At 38.7% G+C, this 16,883-nt stretch overlaps 1 long non-coding RNA gene across 9 annotated transcripts; it reads left to right on the top strand.

The window, feature by feature from the left end:
• Positions 1 to 1,198: 1,198 nt before the first annotated feature.
• Positions 1,199 to 14,839, top strand: LOC105059491 (uncharacterized). 9 transcript variants are annotated; one of them, XR_012138533.1, is made up of 7 exons: positions 1,199 to 2,226; positions 4,247 to 4,310; positions 5,054 to 5,238; positions 5,381 to 5,437; positions 12,145 to 12,249; positions 12,381 to 12,525; positions 14,663 to 14,839. It is a non-coding gene; the product is annotated as an uncharacterized lncRNA (long non-coding RNA). The 9 variants fall into 9 exon arrangements; XR_012138531.1 differs by having other exon boundaries at positions 4,459 to 5,238; XR_002164129.3 differs by having other exon boundaries at positions 4,247 to 4,368; positions 4,459 to 5,238.
• The last annotated feature ends 2,044 nt before the right edge of the window (positions 14,840 to 16,883 follow it).

Genomic DNA, 16,883 nt, shown 5'->3' with positions numbered 1-16,883 from the left:
TTCTCAAGATGCACTATCCCTTTTGGGAGTCAGCATGATATAAGCACAATCAATATAATTTAAATTGGTGCTACTATAGAAAATTTTTTTAAGGCAAATATTCTTTTAAAGTATTTTAAGAGTGTCTATGAAAATGCAATGGAAAGCCATTTGGATCATTTTCACTTCCAAGGTCAAAAATAACCTGCTTAGTAACTTTAATCATGAAAGGTCCAAAGATGGGATTAAGTTTTAGATCAATGTAAGGATACAAGAAATCAACAAAAAAATGGTTATTATTGCTATATGATCGGTGTTACCGACTCCTTTATAAGAAAAAATTATTGGTTGACCCAGGTCTACTAACTTAGTGATTAACCAGTTCAAGTATGAAGCAACTCGCGCATCCACTGTCATATAAATATTTTTTGAAAGAATAATAAAGATAATAATAATAGTTCTAAATGGTTAATACTCTTTGAAAAGATATATTTGATAAGGAGCTTCAATAATTTGAATTTTTAAAGAGTTTGAATCTCAGGGGAGGTTTCTAACATGGACTCCTGCAAAGGAGAGTCATATTGTTTCTAAAAAATTATATATTTAATGTTCGGACTCCATAATATTGCATCGTTTTATTTTTGAAAAGAAACTTATGCAATGTTTAAACTCTTATAAATTTTTCGGGATTTGAAAAATTCGATTGGACACAACTCTTTTTTCTGAGTACGTCTTTATCTTAAATTATTCTGATATATTTTTTTTTTGGATATGATTTTCGTGAGAGAAAAATTCTCAGAGTGTAACCTTGAGTTTTTCTTCATTAGAAATTGTATCCTGGGATTAATACTTTCAGATTGCCATCTGCATCAATAGTGGAGTAGTAACTATCCTTTAATTTTTTTAATTTTTTTTACCACATTTTGAATTTTTATTCCACCACAACATCCACAACCATAAAGCTGATCCAATCACTGAGCTAATGGACCTTATCCAAATTAATAATTAGACCATCGTATCCCCAATGATTTCTCCACAGCATCTGAGTTGGCAATGCTAACTAACTAGGGGTTGAGTCGTTGAGAAGTTTGGCAGCGAATACACCACCTATCAAGATTGTGTTAACGGATGGCTTAAGACGTAAGCAAGCTGATAACGGCTCCATTAGGGAAGCCTATAAATATAAATAAAGGCCCATCCCCTTCGCAGAAACCGGACTTCTTGGACGTGGTAACGATTCTTTTCCTCTTCTTCTTCTCCGGCTTCTCCCTCTTCCTCTTTTCTTTTCGTATGTTGGGGCGGTGATTATAGATGGCTTGTGCTTCTCCTATTCTTTGCATGCCTCCTCCTCCTCCTTCTCTAGCGATGGGGCGAGCAGAGAAGAAGACACGGTGGGATCTTTTTCCTAGGTCGGCTTCTGGTTTTCTTGATCAAGATTGGTTGGTCTTCTCTTCTTCTTCTCCCTCTACTTGTTCTTGGACTTCCATGTGGATAATGGCCGTGATATTGTGCTTCTTTGTTATCTTTTTGTCTTTCTTCTTTTATGTTTCTTCTCTCTTGCTTTTCTCCTTCTTCTTTGTTCCCCAAATTGGGAGAGCGGCATTGCTTTTGGGTTCCATACAAGAGGCCGTGATGATTCCTGGACGAGGGTTTTTTATGACGTTTAGAGCAGAAAATGACCTTGACAGCGAGGTAATCTTGGATGGTCTTCTGCTGTTCTTCTGCAGGCATCCGTTTGCAGCCAATTTGATTTATTAGTTGCAGATCGATTGGTGAATCTGAGCCTCCCCCTTCATCTTCGCCTTCTCTGCTTTTTAATTGCTTTTTTTTTTTTTCAAGTTTCTTTTTTTTAGGGTTTCTTTAATTTCTTTACCATGATTGATTTTGCCACCGAAGAATCCATAGCAAATTAGAGTTTCAAGAACCCAAATCCTCAAATTGCTATTTAGTCTATTGAAAAACAAGGAGTTGTATGGCTTGACCTTAGGTTTTTGTGACATTCGAGGGAACTACTTGAGTTCCTACGGGTAACAAGGGTTTTGATCTTCTTCTCATTGTTCCTTTTTCCTTCATCGTTCTTTATTTTCTTTCCTTCTAACGAAATTGGGATAAATGAGAGCTTGGAAAGTCTGTTATCCTCCAGACCTCGAAGGAAAATTCTGGGTTGACATACAAAGCTACCATTACCAACCGGAGATGGTTTCTCTAAACCACTGTAGGAGGTGCACAGAAATTTCTTTATAGCTGGTAAGGTTACTTGTAACATGATAAGACTAAATGCTGAATAATTTTAATCTGGCCATTATGTTCAAGTTGAAGCTTGTTAGCAAAGGTTAAATTAGATAATATAATCCATTATTACTTGTAAAGCTGTATATTGCCGCATAGAGAAGGTGCATTGCACTATATTTATTAAGTTGGCATTGGTATTCTGCTGATTACCGCAAAAAGAGAGACTTCAGTCTATTGATTGCAAATTTGAAGGTACTTGTTTCTTGCATTCTCCTTGTGCTACAAAAAGTTAGGACCATTGTGCATAACATGTTTCCTTGCTATATTTGAGTGCCATGAGGTTATGAGCAATACATACATGTAATTAACATAACTTTTCTTGTTTGTTTATTGCTGTTCATGTGGTTGCTTATGAAACTAATTTGCTTTGGAGAGGATTAATCTGCGAAAGATATCAATCGTATTGGCACTAAACATATCCTATAAGAGGATTGAATAGTGATGAAGGGTTTGGAGGCTACTAGCCTCAAATAATTAAGGAAAGGCTTTTTGGCTATGATAATGGTGGTCTAAGAGAATCTATAATAGTTTTTGATTAATGTATAATTACAATTTGGATATGAACTGGTCTTGTACTGCATGTTTTAACTAAGTACTTACTCAAGATGATTATTGCTCGAAAGGATTATGCTATCTATTCCCCAACTGGCAGATGCTTGTCATAATTGAGCCAAACCAAGCAGAACCAGTTGGTTTCACTCTGTTAGGACTGGTTTGGACTGGTTACTGCTGAGTCTTGAATCTAATCCTCATACCGACTTGGTTCTGCACTGGTTTTGTATGGGACGTCTTGAACTGTATGGGATGGGTTTGTTTTGACTTTTGAGAATCTTGCCTAATACGGTGCTGAAAATGGATATGAACAGCGACTCTTTATTTTTGATAGAATCATGAGGTATCTTAAGGACTTAATTTTAATGACATTAAAAGAAAAAAAGAATGGTTTGTTGAATCTGTTCCTCAACTAAAAAATGTGAACCAGGCTCTTCTTTAGGCTTGCTTTGCTTTATTTTCTCATAGATGTTCAGCATTATATAATCAGTCAAGTTTATTATTTAGATTGGATGGAATTATTCCTAAGTTTTGTGCATGGTGGCATGACATATAGGTATAGTTCTGTGTATAGATAATATGGATCTAATTAATCTTTTTTTTTTTGAGTAAACTCAAAAGATTTACCCTATCAAATTCAAACAAGGGAATGAGATTTGCAATTGATGTTCACCCTCCATAATATCCAAAGAAAATATAAAAATACAAACTATTAACCTGGTCCAAAAGTAAACTAATTACTCGATTTTTTGCATGTGTGATCTTTGTCACCATCTAGCATGATGGCATGTACATGGTGACAGTTTTTGGAGAAAGCTGTTTTAGTCTAAAACCTATGGAAAACTCTACATCCATATTGCCAGACATCCAATGTTGAAGTGGTGTATTAGACTAAATTATTCATGTGCTGCTGACCCATTTAATTGGATCTTGATTTGAAAGTATTGGTGGGTCATGAGTCGGGAGTTGGGAGCTAGCGCTCTTGGAGGGGTTTCTTGAGTCATATTCAGCTTTGCAGTAAACCTTTTTTTTTTTACTTATTTTTTTGCAGTAGACCTGTTTATCTAATGCTTGAGGTTATATTAAGTTGTGTAAGACACAAGCTTCAAATGGTCTATATAATGGTTCCAATATTTAGAAGGAGCATGGGCAGGCATTCCATGTGATGGGTAATCACCTTCTCAGAGGGCTGGTTCTTGTATGTCGGTAAACAAGGGTCAGCCTTCCACCGCCCCTGCTTCTCAGAGGAGCTGGGCATCTATAGTGATTTCTCAGCTATCCTTCAAGCACCATTCCTTCTCCTTTTCTTCTTCTTCTTTTTTATTTTTATGTGTATGGATGTATTTATGTATGTATATTGATGCAACAATGGGTGACTTCTAAAATTGTTCTTCTCTTCTTCTTTGCATGTCATCTTCTCTAGCAATAGGTGAGGCATTTCTGGAAGGTCTGCTATACTGCTGGCAACTGATCTGTAGCCATTGCAGGTTGGATAGATCATCTCCTGAGGACAAGAGGAGCAGGGTCTTCTCCTCCTTTTTGTGTGTATGTATGTATTTATGTATGTATATTGAGGCAATGATGGGTGACTTTAAAATAGTTCATCTTCTCTTGTTTGCATGTCCGCTTCTCTAGCAATAGGCGAGGTATTTCTGGAAGGTCTGCTATTCAGTAGGCAACCAATTTGTGGCCATTGTTAGACGGAGAGGTCATCAGCTGAGGTGAAGAGGAGCGGGGATCCTTTTGGTCTGTTGATCCAAATGTTCATCTAAGCCTCTAAGCCCAAAGTCCATGGTTACCTATTTATTATCAGAAGGTCCTTCGTCTTTATTGTTCTTGGTGGACTATCAAACAAACTGAGCAGCTTGAGCTCTCATCTCTAGAAAAACTCAGATAAAGCTTTGTTCCAAGCTAAACAAATTGAACTTGAACCAGAAAAACAGGCTTGAAATAATTTCAGTTGGAGCCAGAAATCAGCCTAGCTCAAAATTAAGCTCAAAATAATGGTAACAAATCAAGCTTGATCTCTAGGTTGCAGCTTGAAATTAATTTCATGTGCTGTTTGATTAGACCAAAGATCAATCAATTTGTACTCAATTACACTCCTGTTTCTTGCTCTTCTGTTGGGTAATGGCCATGCTGTTTGTGCTTTTTCTCAATTCATCTTGCCCTTTTCATTCTTCTCTGTTGCTTTTGTTCCTACTCTTTTTCCCCCAAATTGGGAAAGCAGCATTGCTTTTAGGCTTATATGAAGAGGCTGTGATGATTCCTGAATGAGGATTTTGCTACATCATGAAGTGGAAAACTATTTTGAGCGGCAAGGCATGGTCTGCTGCTGTTTGGCAGGCAGCCTATTTGGAGTTGGTTTGATTTAGTTGCAGAGTGTTCCAAACCAACATAATGCTGGGTGAAATGGTGAATTTGAGCCTCTTCTTCCTCTTCACTCTTTGCTTTTTGATCTCTTATTTTTTTGAAGATTGTGTTTTTTTAAAGATTTCTTTAATTAGACAATTGTACCTAAATTTCTTCTGATGAGTTTTTTCTGTGGTTCCTGAAGAATTCATAGGATTTGGAGGCTGATGAAAGTTTCAGGATAATGATTGTATCAATAAAGGTGCGATTTTGACTTTGAGAACCCAAATTCTCAAAATTTGATTTTGCTCATCAAAAATCAGGGATTGTTTGCTCAATACTAGAGCATATAATATTTTTATAGGTTTTGAATCTACTCCCATTGCAACCTCATTTTCTCAGTTTTTCTGACTCTTCTTTTTTATTTCACTTATTCTGTCCCATATAACAAGGGTTTTGGTCTTGCATGGGTTCCTTTTTCCTCCATTATTCTCTATTTTTCTTTCTTTTCTTCAAGCATAGCTTAAGACAAGATAAAGTGGTCTGCTTAGAGGCCGACCTAGGGTTGATGACAACTTCAAGTTCCATTTTTTGAGCTTCCTTTATGTAGGAGTGGCAAATGCCAGGGTATAAATTTCTCTATAATTGGTATTGACTAGGGTAATCTGCTTGGACTTTCCTATGATGATGTCCTTAATCTTGTTAATAGTTTTCCAATCAATCTATTATTTATTCTGCTACTTTATTTGCTTTTATTTTTCTTGATCTTGCTACTCATCTCTATATAGCTGGTGGTAATTTGATTCACTTGCAAACTTTTATGCCTCAGTAGCCTGGATCATACTCTATTGCTATTAGGTGGTCTACAATGGCTATTGCATAAATTTTTATACATCTTATTTGAATTCGATTTTCGACAGCATCTATCCATGAAATACTCTTTCCTTGTAAACATATTACTATTGTTTGTCTACTAGAATATTAGTTATTTGTAAGACTCAATTTCTAATTATTTGCCACATATTCTTCATAGCTTTTCGACAAAATATGAACTTTTTATTCTTCCAAATTTGAGAATTTGTACTTATCCCTATATTTTGTAGTATTGTTTGCCAATCACTCAGGAAATGGTAGAAATAAAATGTAAAAATTTTGTGCTTTGCAAGTTGGAGGTCCATTGTTCTGCAGGCTACTACTGCAGCCTGTTGGAGTCTGCACAATGTTTCTGGGATGATATAAGCCTTTCCTCCTACTCAACTATGTATACCATTTCTTTTCCTACTTTTCTATTGTTTGCTTTATTTGTCAAATATTACAGTTTATTCTATCATTGACAGCTTTCGAATTTATATTTTAAGGCCAGTTCCTTCAGTAGAAGCACCTGTTCCATGAGGGTGATGATTTTATGGATGTTGTCAAATGAGCTATGGATGTCTCATTACAAGTTTTAGACAAATATACCAAACTATTTGGATGTGTTACTGTATTGTTGATCATATTCTCTCGTTTTATGCCATCAATTATCTCTGATACGACTGTATAAGTTATCCATTGATCTCAAATTCGTTGCTGATGAATATCAAGAATAACTTAAGGGCTTCCCATCTTCTATGACCATGTGTCTATGTTTACACATGTGCATATATGGATGTGTTTTGATGATTTGATCTGTCAAAATCAACATGATTGTTTGGTCTTGGTTTCATGGTTAACAGCATATATGGATGCATACTGTTTTTGCTTGACCTTAGGTTTTTTTGATGCTCAAGGCAACTACTTGAGTTGCTATCTCCTTTTATGTTTCTTCTCTCTTGCTTTTCTCCTCCTTTGTTTCTCAAATTGGGAGAGCGGCATTGCTTTTGGGTTCTAAACAAGGAGGCCATGATGATTCCTGGACAAGGGTTTTGTGGTGTTTTGAGCGGAAAATGACTATTTCTTGACCGTGAGGCAATCTTGGATGGTTTGTTGCTGTTCTTAATCTTGCTCTAACTAGGATAATCTGCTTGGACTTTTCTATGATGATGTCCTTAATTTTGTTAATAGTTATCTAATTGTTGAAAGGAAAAGCTCAAAAGAAATTCAATTCATTAATGAGATCTTATCTCTTTAAATAGATGAGAAACAAGTACATAAGGAAATAAGTATCATGTTTAGAGACATACTAAATACGTCCTTCCTATATAAGGATTTATTAAATAAGCATCATTCTAACACTCCTCTTCAAACTGGAGTACATATATCTAACATGCCCAGCTTGTTACACATAGAGTTGAAAATACCAAAAGATAGAGACTTAATCAAAATATTAGCTAACTGCTCGGATGATATAGTGAATGGTGTTATGATGGTCCTGTTCATTACAGCATCTCTTTGAGGATGTCCCAGATTTGTTTACCCATCTTCAGAAACATGACACCAGCACTAATCTTTTCTTCCATGCTATTCAACAACTATGATACAATATAATAGTCGTTGGTCAGCCAGCTGCCATAGGTAAGATCTTTGGAATTTGGAGAACTTCAGCTAGGTGTCGTGCCTTTCATTGGGCACCAATAAATAGTTTGAATGATTGAGCTCACAAAAGAGAATTAGTGCCATTGAGCTTTACTGTAGTCGCCGTTAGATTCCTTTATATGGCTGTCAGAGAAGAGGACAAAAATAGCCAGATAGAGAAATCACAGGGAGTGTACCGCTTCCGTGATTAGTAGATAGCCAGAAAGATAATCAAAAGACTTTTGCATGGCATAAGAAAGGAACCTATATTAATTTATCCAAGAACAAATTGCTCCTTGGGATACATGTGTTGAGATTTGATGTCTTGAGATTCGGTCTATATTGAGCTCACAGCGAGATTCAGAATGACGAATGGAGTCCAACAAGTCCAAGAACAGTCCAAACGGAGTCTAAACGATGAAGATACGCGCGAAAGAAGCTCGAAGTAGGTTGCACGGCGCACAAGGCGGCGGAGGCCGGTGGCGGTGCAGTCGGGCCCAACAAACGCACGTGTGCACAGGCGCAAGCGGGCGGGCCCAATGCGGGTGCGCACGCGAGCACCCAGGCCCAGCACCTGTCGCGGTCCACCATGGACCGAGGAGTGTTGGGCGGTCCATGGAAGCTGCGTGGACCGATCATGCGGTCGACGCATGGTCCAGGGGAGTTTTTGCACGATTCGATGGTCCAGATCGCATGCGATCGCGTTCGGATGGTTGGAACTCAATCCGGGCATGATCAGGCATGATCAGAGGCTGTTTTGCATGATTGGACGGCTCTGGTGCGAGCCGGTCACGATCGGACGGCGACGGATAGTTCTGATTGATTGGAACTCTGTATTCCTACTGAAATAGTATTTTTGAGATTTTAGAATCTATATAGCTCCGATTGACGAGCCATTTATTGCGTTGGGTAGCTGGTGACGTCTTGGAGGTACAGAAAGGCTTCAAGAGAGGTTTCAGAGAGCTTTTGTGAGAGTTTTGGAGCTTATTGTTGAGAGACTCTTGTACAAAGGTAGAGTGGTGAGTTTCTTTTGTATTGATTTTGTTTTATTTTCTCATATTGAAGCTTGCACGTCCCGTGAAGGAAGGTTTGAGGCCGATCCACGTATTTGCATTGTGTTTTTTGTTTTGTTTCTTCTTTCTTCCTGCTGCACCGTATGGTATCGGATCCTGCACAACTATTGGTATCAGAGCAAGGTGGTATCAGAGCATAGGTTGCGACGGTGGTGATCGAGATAGAAGATGGAGAGGACAAGCACAATCAAGATAGAGATCGATCGATTTGATGGGAAGAGCAATTTCTCCTTGTGGCAGACGAGGGTGAAGGATGTGCTCATCCAGTAGGGGTTGATCGATACTCTCTTGTGCGAGAAGAAGCTGACTACCATAGAGGTACAGAATTGGAGGTGTTTCTAGATGCAGGCGGTGAGTACGATCTGCTTGTACCTAGCGAATGAGGTGGTGAGCCATGTGCTTGGCGAGACTTCTCCGACGATGCTGTGGTCGAAGCTCGAGAAGTTGTACATGACGAAGTCTCTCACCAACACTCTCTTTCTCTGGAGGCAGTTCTACCAGCTGTGGATGACTGAAGGACAGAACATGCAGGAGCATCTCAGTCATTTTCAGAAAATTTTCACCGACCTCCTCAGTGTTGGTGAGAAAATTGAGGAGAAGATCAGGGCGCTAGTCTTGCTAGCGTCGCTTCTCCCTTCGTATGAGTCATTGGTGATTGCTCTTCTAGTGAGGAAGAGCACCATCAAGGTGGACGAGGTTATCGCGGTAATTCTTCAGAATGAGATTCTCAAGAGAAAAAATTCAGCTTCGAGCTCAGGTGGCGGCAGCTTAGCTTTGGTGGTTTTTGAAGGAGCAGGAGGCGGCAGACAGAGCGACAGGAGATTGCGGTGAGGGTGGTCCAAATCCAGGATAAGAGACTTAACCAAGATCAGATGTTATCGGTGTAATGAGTTGGAGTATCTAGCCAGAGATTGTCCTCAACTCAGAGATCGGACGAGAGCTACTGTAGTGACGGCTAGTAGCGACTCAGAGGGTGATGCCGTAGAGATATCTGACGAGGTATCTACTTCTTTTCAGTAGTAGATTTTAGATTCTGCGTGCACCTATCATATATGTTACAGAGGAGTAATTTGACTCTCTAGAGAGCAGTAAGGGCACTATTTATCTGTCGGATGGATCGAGCTGTGCGATCAAAGGCATCGAGACGGTTAGTTGGAGGACACATGATGGTGTAGTGAGGAGATTAGGGGAGATCCGATACATATCCGATTTCAGACGGAATCTTATCTTACTGAGCAGATTGGGTTCGAGAGGCTACAGGACGGTAGCTGGTAGAAGAATCATGAAGGTGTTGCACGACGATAGGATTATTCTGGAGAGAGAGAAGAGAACGAGAGGACATTACTACTTGACAGGAAGTCTAGTGCGAGATGGAGCTTCAGGAGCCAGGAAGAGTCCAGAGTGAGATGGAGCTTCAGGTGGAGGTGGATCAGACACTAGACGGGAGACTCGGAAGGACGAGAGGCGACGTCGCAGAGTGAAGTTCTTATTGCTGCAGGAGATTTTTTCGAGCAGATTTTTGGTCAGAGTGGACACAGCCAATGACGGAGATGGGATCGAGCGGTCTGGCTCAACTCCCATATTTGCCCATTCATGAGACAGTAGACATGCCCTAGGGCGTGGAGGTGAGACGGATCACAGGCTCTCAGAGATAGGTGGAGGCCGAATATCGATTCGAGGTGGAGATTGTTGAGATTTGATGTCTCGAGATTCGATCCATGTTGAGCTCACAGCGAGGTCCAGAATGATGAACGGAATCCAACGAGCCCAAGAACAGTCCAAACGGAGTCCAGACAGCGAAGATACGTGCGAAAGAAGTCTGAAGCGGGTGGCACGACGCACGAGGCAGTGGAGGCCGGCGGCGGCACAGTCGGGCTCGACGAACACTCGCACGCAGGCACACGCGGCCTAGCGCACGGGCGGGCCCAACACGGGCATGAACGCGGGCAGGCCCAGCGCGGGCATGAATGCGGGCAGGCCTAGCGCTTATCGCGGTCCATCATGGATCGAGGAGTGTTGGGCAGTCCATGGAAGCCGTGTGGACCGATCACGCGGTCCACGCGTAGTCCAGGGGAGTTTTTGCGCGATCCGACGGTCCAGATCGCATGCGATTGCAATCGGATGGTTGGAACTCAATTCGGGTGTGATCAGACGTGATCAGAGGCTGTTTTGCATGATCGGATGGCTTTGGTGTGAGCCAATCACGATCGGACGGCCATGGATAGTTCTAGGGTTGATTGGGACTATGTGTTCCTACTGAAACAGTGTTTTTGAGATTATGGAGCCTATATAGCTCCGATTGACGAGCCGTTTGTTGCGTTGGGTAGCTGGTGACGTTTTAGAGGTGCAAAAAGGCTTCAAGAGAGGTTTCAGAGAGCTTTTGTGAGGATTTTGGGGCTTCTTGTTGAGAGACTCTTGTACAAGGGTTGAGTGGTGAGTTTTTCTTGTATTAGTTTTGTTTTATTCTCTCATAGTGAAGCTTGCATGCCCCGTAGAGGTTGGCTTGGGACCGATCCACATATTTATATTTTGTTTTTTATTTTGTTTCTTCTTTCTTCCTGTTGCACCACGTGGTATCGGATCCTGCACAACTGCACAGAGGGTTCCTCAGCCAATCTTGGCGCGGCTAGGGCTTTGAAGGTTGTCGGCGAAGACAAGGGGCTATGAGTGGGCTACTACGGCGAGGGCTGCTGCGGCTAGGAAAGGTTGCTGTGGCTTGCTGTGGAAGGAGGGCAGCGGAGGGCTGGGGTTGTGGAGTGGGTGCGGCAACTGCTCCGATACCATGTTGAAAGAAAAAGCTCAAAAGGAATTGAAGTCATTAATAAGATCCCATCTCTTTAAATATATGAGAAACAAGTACATAAGAAAAGATGTACATACTGGGAAAACAAGTACATACCATGTTTAGAGATATACTAAGTTTAGAGACATACTAAATATGTCCTTTCCTATATAATGACTTATTAAATAAGCATAATTCTAACACTAATCAATCTATTATTTATTTTGCTACTTCGTATGCTTTTATTTTTCTTGATTTTGCTACTTATCTTTGTATAGCTCGTGGTAATTTGATTCACTTGTAAACTTTTATGCTTCAGCAGCCTGGATCATACTCTCTATTGCTATCAGGTGCTTTATCAGTGGCTACTGCATAAATTTTTATATAACCTGAATTTGATTTTCCATTACATCTATCCATGAAATACTCTTACCTTATAAACATGTAACTGCTGTTTGTCTACTAGAATTATTATAAATTAGTTATTTGTAAGACTTATTTCTAATTCTTTGCCACATATTTTTTATAGCTTTTTGAACAAAACATGAACTTTTTATTCTTCCAAATTTGAGGATTTATACTTATCCCTATATTTGATAGTATTGTTTGCCAATCACTCAGGAAACAATGGAAATAAAATGTAAAAATTTTATGCTTTGCAAGTTGGAAGGTCCATTGTTCTGCAGGCTACTGTTGCAGCCTGTTGGCGTTTGCACAATATTTCTGGTATGAAATAAGCCTTTCCTCCTACCCAACTCTTGTATACTATTTCTTTTCCTAGTCTTCTATTGTTTGCTTTATTCATCGAATATTGCACTTTATTCTTTTATTGACAGCTTTTCAATTTATATGTTAAGGCCAGTTTCTCCAGGAACTTTTAGAAGCACCTATTCCATGATGGTGATGATCTTACCTCTGTGGAAGTCTGCCCTCTCTATTAAAACAATGATTTGCTTATGTTACATACAGCTTCTTATTGGCATCAGAGGTGGAAGTTTATAGGTATATCATTTGTTTCCTCTTTTATCTTCATCCTTTTCATCTTTATGTTTTTGTGATTCTCTGGTTGAGCAGTGTAATGCATTTAAGCATGGTTAAAATGGGTCTGATCTTTATTTGTACAATTTGGTAAAACAGGTTCAGAGGATTGGATTTTCCACCAATCAAAAGCTAGAAATTAAAATTGTCTAGTTATTTTACACTTGCTTTTGTATCCATGAGTTCTTTTGATTAGTTTCGGTTTAGCGACTAGAGGCTTTTCCACTCTTTCATCACATGATGCTTATGACTAGAGAAACATTGTTTTAATGTCTCTACATGTAACTCCAGATTTCTAGTATTTTTCCATCTAATCAGCTTCACTTGGTACATACTCTTTGTCCTAACTAATTAATCAATCATTTAATGTTCATCTGACATTCTTCAAGTTCCCAATTGAACCTTAAAAATTTTCTTGGTGTGAGAACCTTTAATTACCGATAAATCTTCTTCAACAAGCTTCATATAAGGTGGCTACACTTGCAGATTCATTGTAAACACTTCAACAAAAACTTATACATTTTTTCTAATTTTAAAGAAAGGTTAAGTCACATTTCCTTGATTGAAAAACGAACTGCTTACAATTTCCTAAATCACAGATTTAACATGAAGTCAGCAGACTTTGCTGACTTTGTGTAGAACGTTTTGAGAAAAATTATTGATAAATTCCTACTGAATATTAAAATTCTCAAACATCTCTAAGTCCATAAGCTTCACATAAACTTGCGGATGCTTGCTGACTGCACCTTATAAAATATATATTGTAGGTAGATTAGTGGTAGCTTCATGAATGGGCAATCAGTTTTTTCACCAACTCCTAATCTATAAGTGTTATATGAAGCTGGATAAGATTATTTTGCATGTCGTCAAATGATTTATGGGTGTCTCATTACAAGTTTTAGATATGCCAAACTGTTTGGATGGGTAACTCTATCATTGATCATACTCCTTTCTTTTATGCCAACAATTATCTCTGATATGACCATATGAGTTATATGCTAATTTCAAATGCTTTGCTGATGAATATCAAGAATAACTTAGGGGCTTCCTTAGCAACCTTTGTAATTCTAAAGTCCAGATAAATTATTCAATCTTGGATTTTTATTTTTGGTCACATAGGTTAGGTTCCATGAAAATGTTTAAACATCTCTTAGTCGTAAGTTTCACATAAAGTTGGCATGCTTGCTGACTGCACCTTATAAAGTATATATTGTAGGTTGATTAGTTGTAGCTTCATGAATGGGCGATCAGTTTTTTCACCAACCCCTAATCTGTAAGTGTTATATGAAGATGGATAGGATTATTTTGCACGTCGTGAAATGATTTACGGATGTCGTGTTTCAAGTTTTAGACAAATACACCAAACTATTTGGATGCATTGCTGCATCCTTGATCATACTCTCTTGTTTTGTGCCAACAATGATCTCTGATATGACTGTATAAATTATACATTGATCTCAAATTTGTTGCTGATGAATGTCAAGAATAACTTAGGGGCTTTCTATCTTCTATGACCATGTGTCTATGTTTGCACATGTGCATATATGCATGCTTAAAATGTTTAAACATCTCTTGGTCATAAGCTTCACATAAAGTTGGCGTGCTTGCTGACTGCACCTTATAAAGTATATATTGTAGGTGGATTAGTTGTAGCTTCATGAATGGGCAATCAGTTTTTTCACCAACCCCTAATCTATAAGTGTTATATGAAGATGGATAGGATTATTTTGCATGTCGTCAAATGATTTATGGATGTCGTGTTTCAAGTTTTAGACGAATACACCAAACTATTTGGATGCCTTGCTGCATCCTTGATCATACTCTCTTGTTTTATGCCAACAATGATCTCTGATATGACTGTATAAGTTATACATTGATCTCAAATTTGTTGCTGATGAATGTCAAGAATAACTTAGGGGCTTTCCATCTTCTATGATCATGTGTCTATGTTTGCACATGTGCATATATGCATGCTGATCTTTCAAAATCAACATGGTTGTTTGGTCTTGGTTTTATGATGAACACCAAGCGATAATTTAGCAACCTTTTTAATGTTAAATTCTTCTTTTGTTTAACACTTTGTTTTCATTGAATTTTGTAGGCATAAATTAAACATTGATCAAGAAGGTGCAGAAGGTTGTGCCACATCAATACATCATTAAACACCTATTGTCCTGTAAACTGGCTTTACTTAGTCATTTTTAATATCCTAAGCAAATAGAAAAATATTCAGGTGAGTCAAGTTGCTGATGCATATGAAGAACATCCTTCATGACCATAGCTATTCACATATGCCTGATGCAAATTGGAAATAGGCTAACTAGAGTTTAAAATCAAATCAAATTTCACACTCATGTTTGACTTATGCCCATTTTGGCATCTTGCCTGAAAGAGCTTTTTCTTTCCTACTAAGCCTACATAGAAGCTGAATTAGACCAATTACCATTTTTTTTTAAGGTTCTTTGGACACCTCGCACTTCCACCTCTCATTTCATACTCATGTTTGGCCTATGCCCATTTTGGCATCTTGCATGAAAGAGCTTTTTCTCTCCTGCCAAGCCTACATAGAAGCTGAATTAGACCAATTACCGTTTCTCTTTTAGGTTCTTTGGACACCTCTCACTTACATCTCTCCCCAACCCCAGCCTCTTTTCTATCTAGGATTTGGACGTTTGATGAAAAAGCCCTTGGAAGTTGCTTCGGGATATCTGTCTTCCCATTTCCCACAACCTTTTCCCTGGACTCCCTTTTCTTTCTTCTTGATTAAAAGAGAGGTCCTCTCTTTCCAGTGCTTGTGGTGGTTTTTGAGAATCTAACATAGTTATATTTTGTTGTCATTGTGAACTGTCATGATGGTCCTCCATTTTGTGTCCCCGACTTTCATGATGGTCTGCATGCTTATGAGTACGAAACTTCTTTTCAAGATAGATGTGCTTTTGGACAATATCAAAGTATGATAGAAAGATATCTTCTGTTTAGAGTTTCCATCAAGATACTACTTGCGGGGTCCTACCCATGTTACTAAGATCTCACGGGATGCTGCCTTGCTATATTGAGCGTTATAAGGTAGTAAACAACATATACAGACATATGCATTTGAATTCATGCATATCTTCTTTGTGTTTGATTGTATATGAACTTAAATTGCTTTTTGACTGGATTAACCATGAAACGAAAAGGGATTTTGATCAGAGTTAATTTTAAAGAATCACTAATAATACAATTGCGGGCCAGATGATTCTAGTAAAGGCAGCCATATCCTGGTTAAATCTTGTTGGCTGTGGTTTTAGTGGTATATGCTTCTTTTGTTTATTCTAATTGAAAAGGCAATGGTGAATTTGTGATAAATGAGTGCATGGAAACCCTGGTATCCTTAAGACGTCAAAGGAAAATTCTGGGTTGCTGTAAAAGATGGTTTCTTTACTCCACTGCAGAAGGTGCATAGAAATTTCTCTGTAGCTCGTAAGGTTACTTGCTTCCCTTGGATCGCCTGACATCTTTTTTCCCAAATAATTTTCAAGATCTCTGTGAAAAAAGTGGACTTTTGCTTGTAACATGATAAGACTTAATGCTGAATAATTTTAATAAATCCCGCCATTATGTTCGGGTTGAAGCTTATTAGCTAAGGTTAAATTAGATAATATAATCCAGCATTACTTATAAAGCTATGTATTGCCGCAGAGATAAGGTACATTGTACTATGTTTATTAAGTTGACATGGTATTTGAAGGCACTTGTTCCTCTCATTCTGCATATGCCATAAAAAAATAGGACCATTGTGTATAACATGTTTCCTTGCTATATTTGAGTGCCATGAGGTTTCGAGCAGTACATATGATTAACATTGCTTATGAAACTAATTTGCTTTGGAGAGGATTAACCAAGGAAAAGAGTTGTTAAATAAGATTCATATCCATCGTATTGGCACTGAATACATCCTATGAGAGGATTAAATGGTGACGAAGGTTTTCGAGGCTAGCCTCAAATAATATAGGGAGAGCTTTTTGGCTATGATTATGGCGATCTAAGAGAATCTAAAATTATTTTTTGAGTGATGTATGAATACCATTTGGTTTTGAGCTGGTCTTGTACTGCATGTTTTAGCTTGGTATGTTGCTCAAGATCAATGGATTTTAGAACCATTTTGAGCTGAGTGATTTGGGGCATGTCGATACAGCTCAATTCGCTTGATAGGGTTACTGCAATGAGTGAGAAAGAAAGAGAGAAAGAAAGAGAGGGGGAGGCTGTTGGAGACAAGAGGATGGGACGTCGGAGGGGTCATTGGAGGTCTCTGAGTGGTCGTTGTGACCATCGGGCGGCAG

This window comes from Elaeis guineensis, chromosome 2 (assembly GCF_000442705.2).
Source record: "Elaeis guineensis isolate ETL-2024a chromosome 2, EG11, whole genome shotgun sequence".
NCBI lineage: Eukaryota > Viridiplantae > Streptophyta > Magnoliopsida > Arecales > Arecaceae > Elaeis > Elaeis guineensis.
The sequence above is the reverse complement of the archived record's forward strand: the minus strand, read 5'-3'. Positions and strand labels throughout refer to the sequence as shown.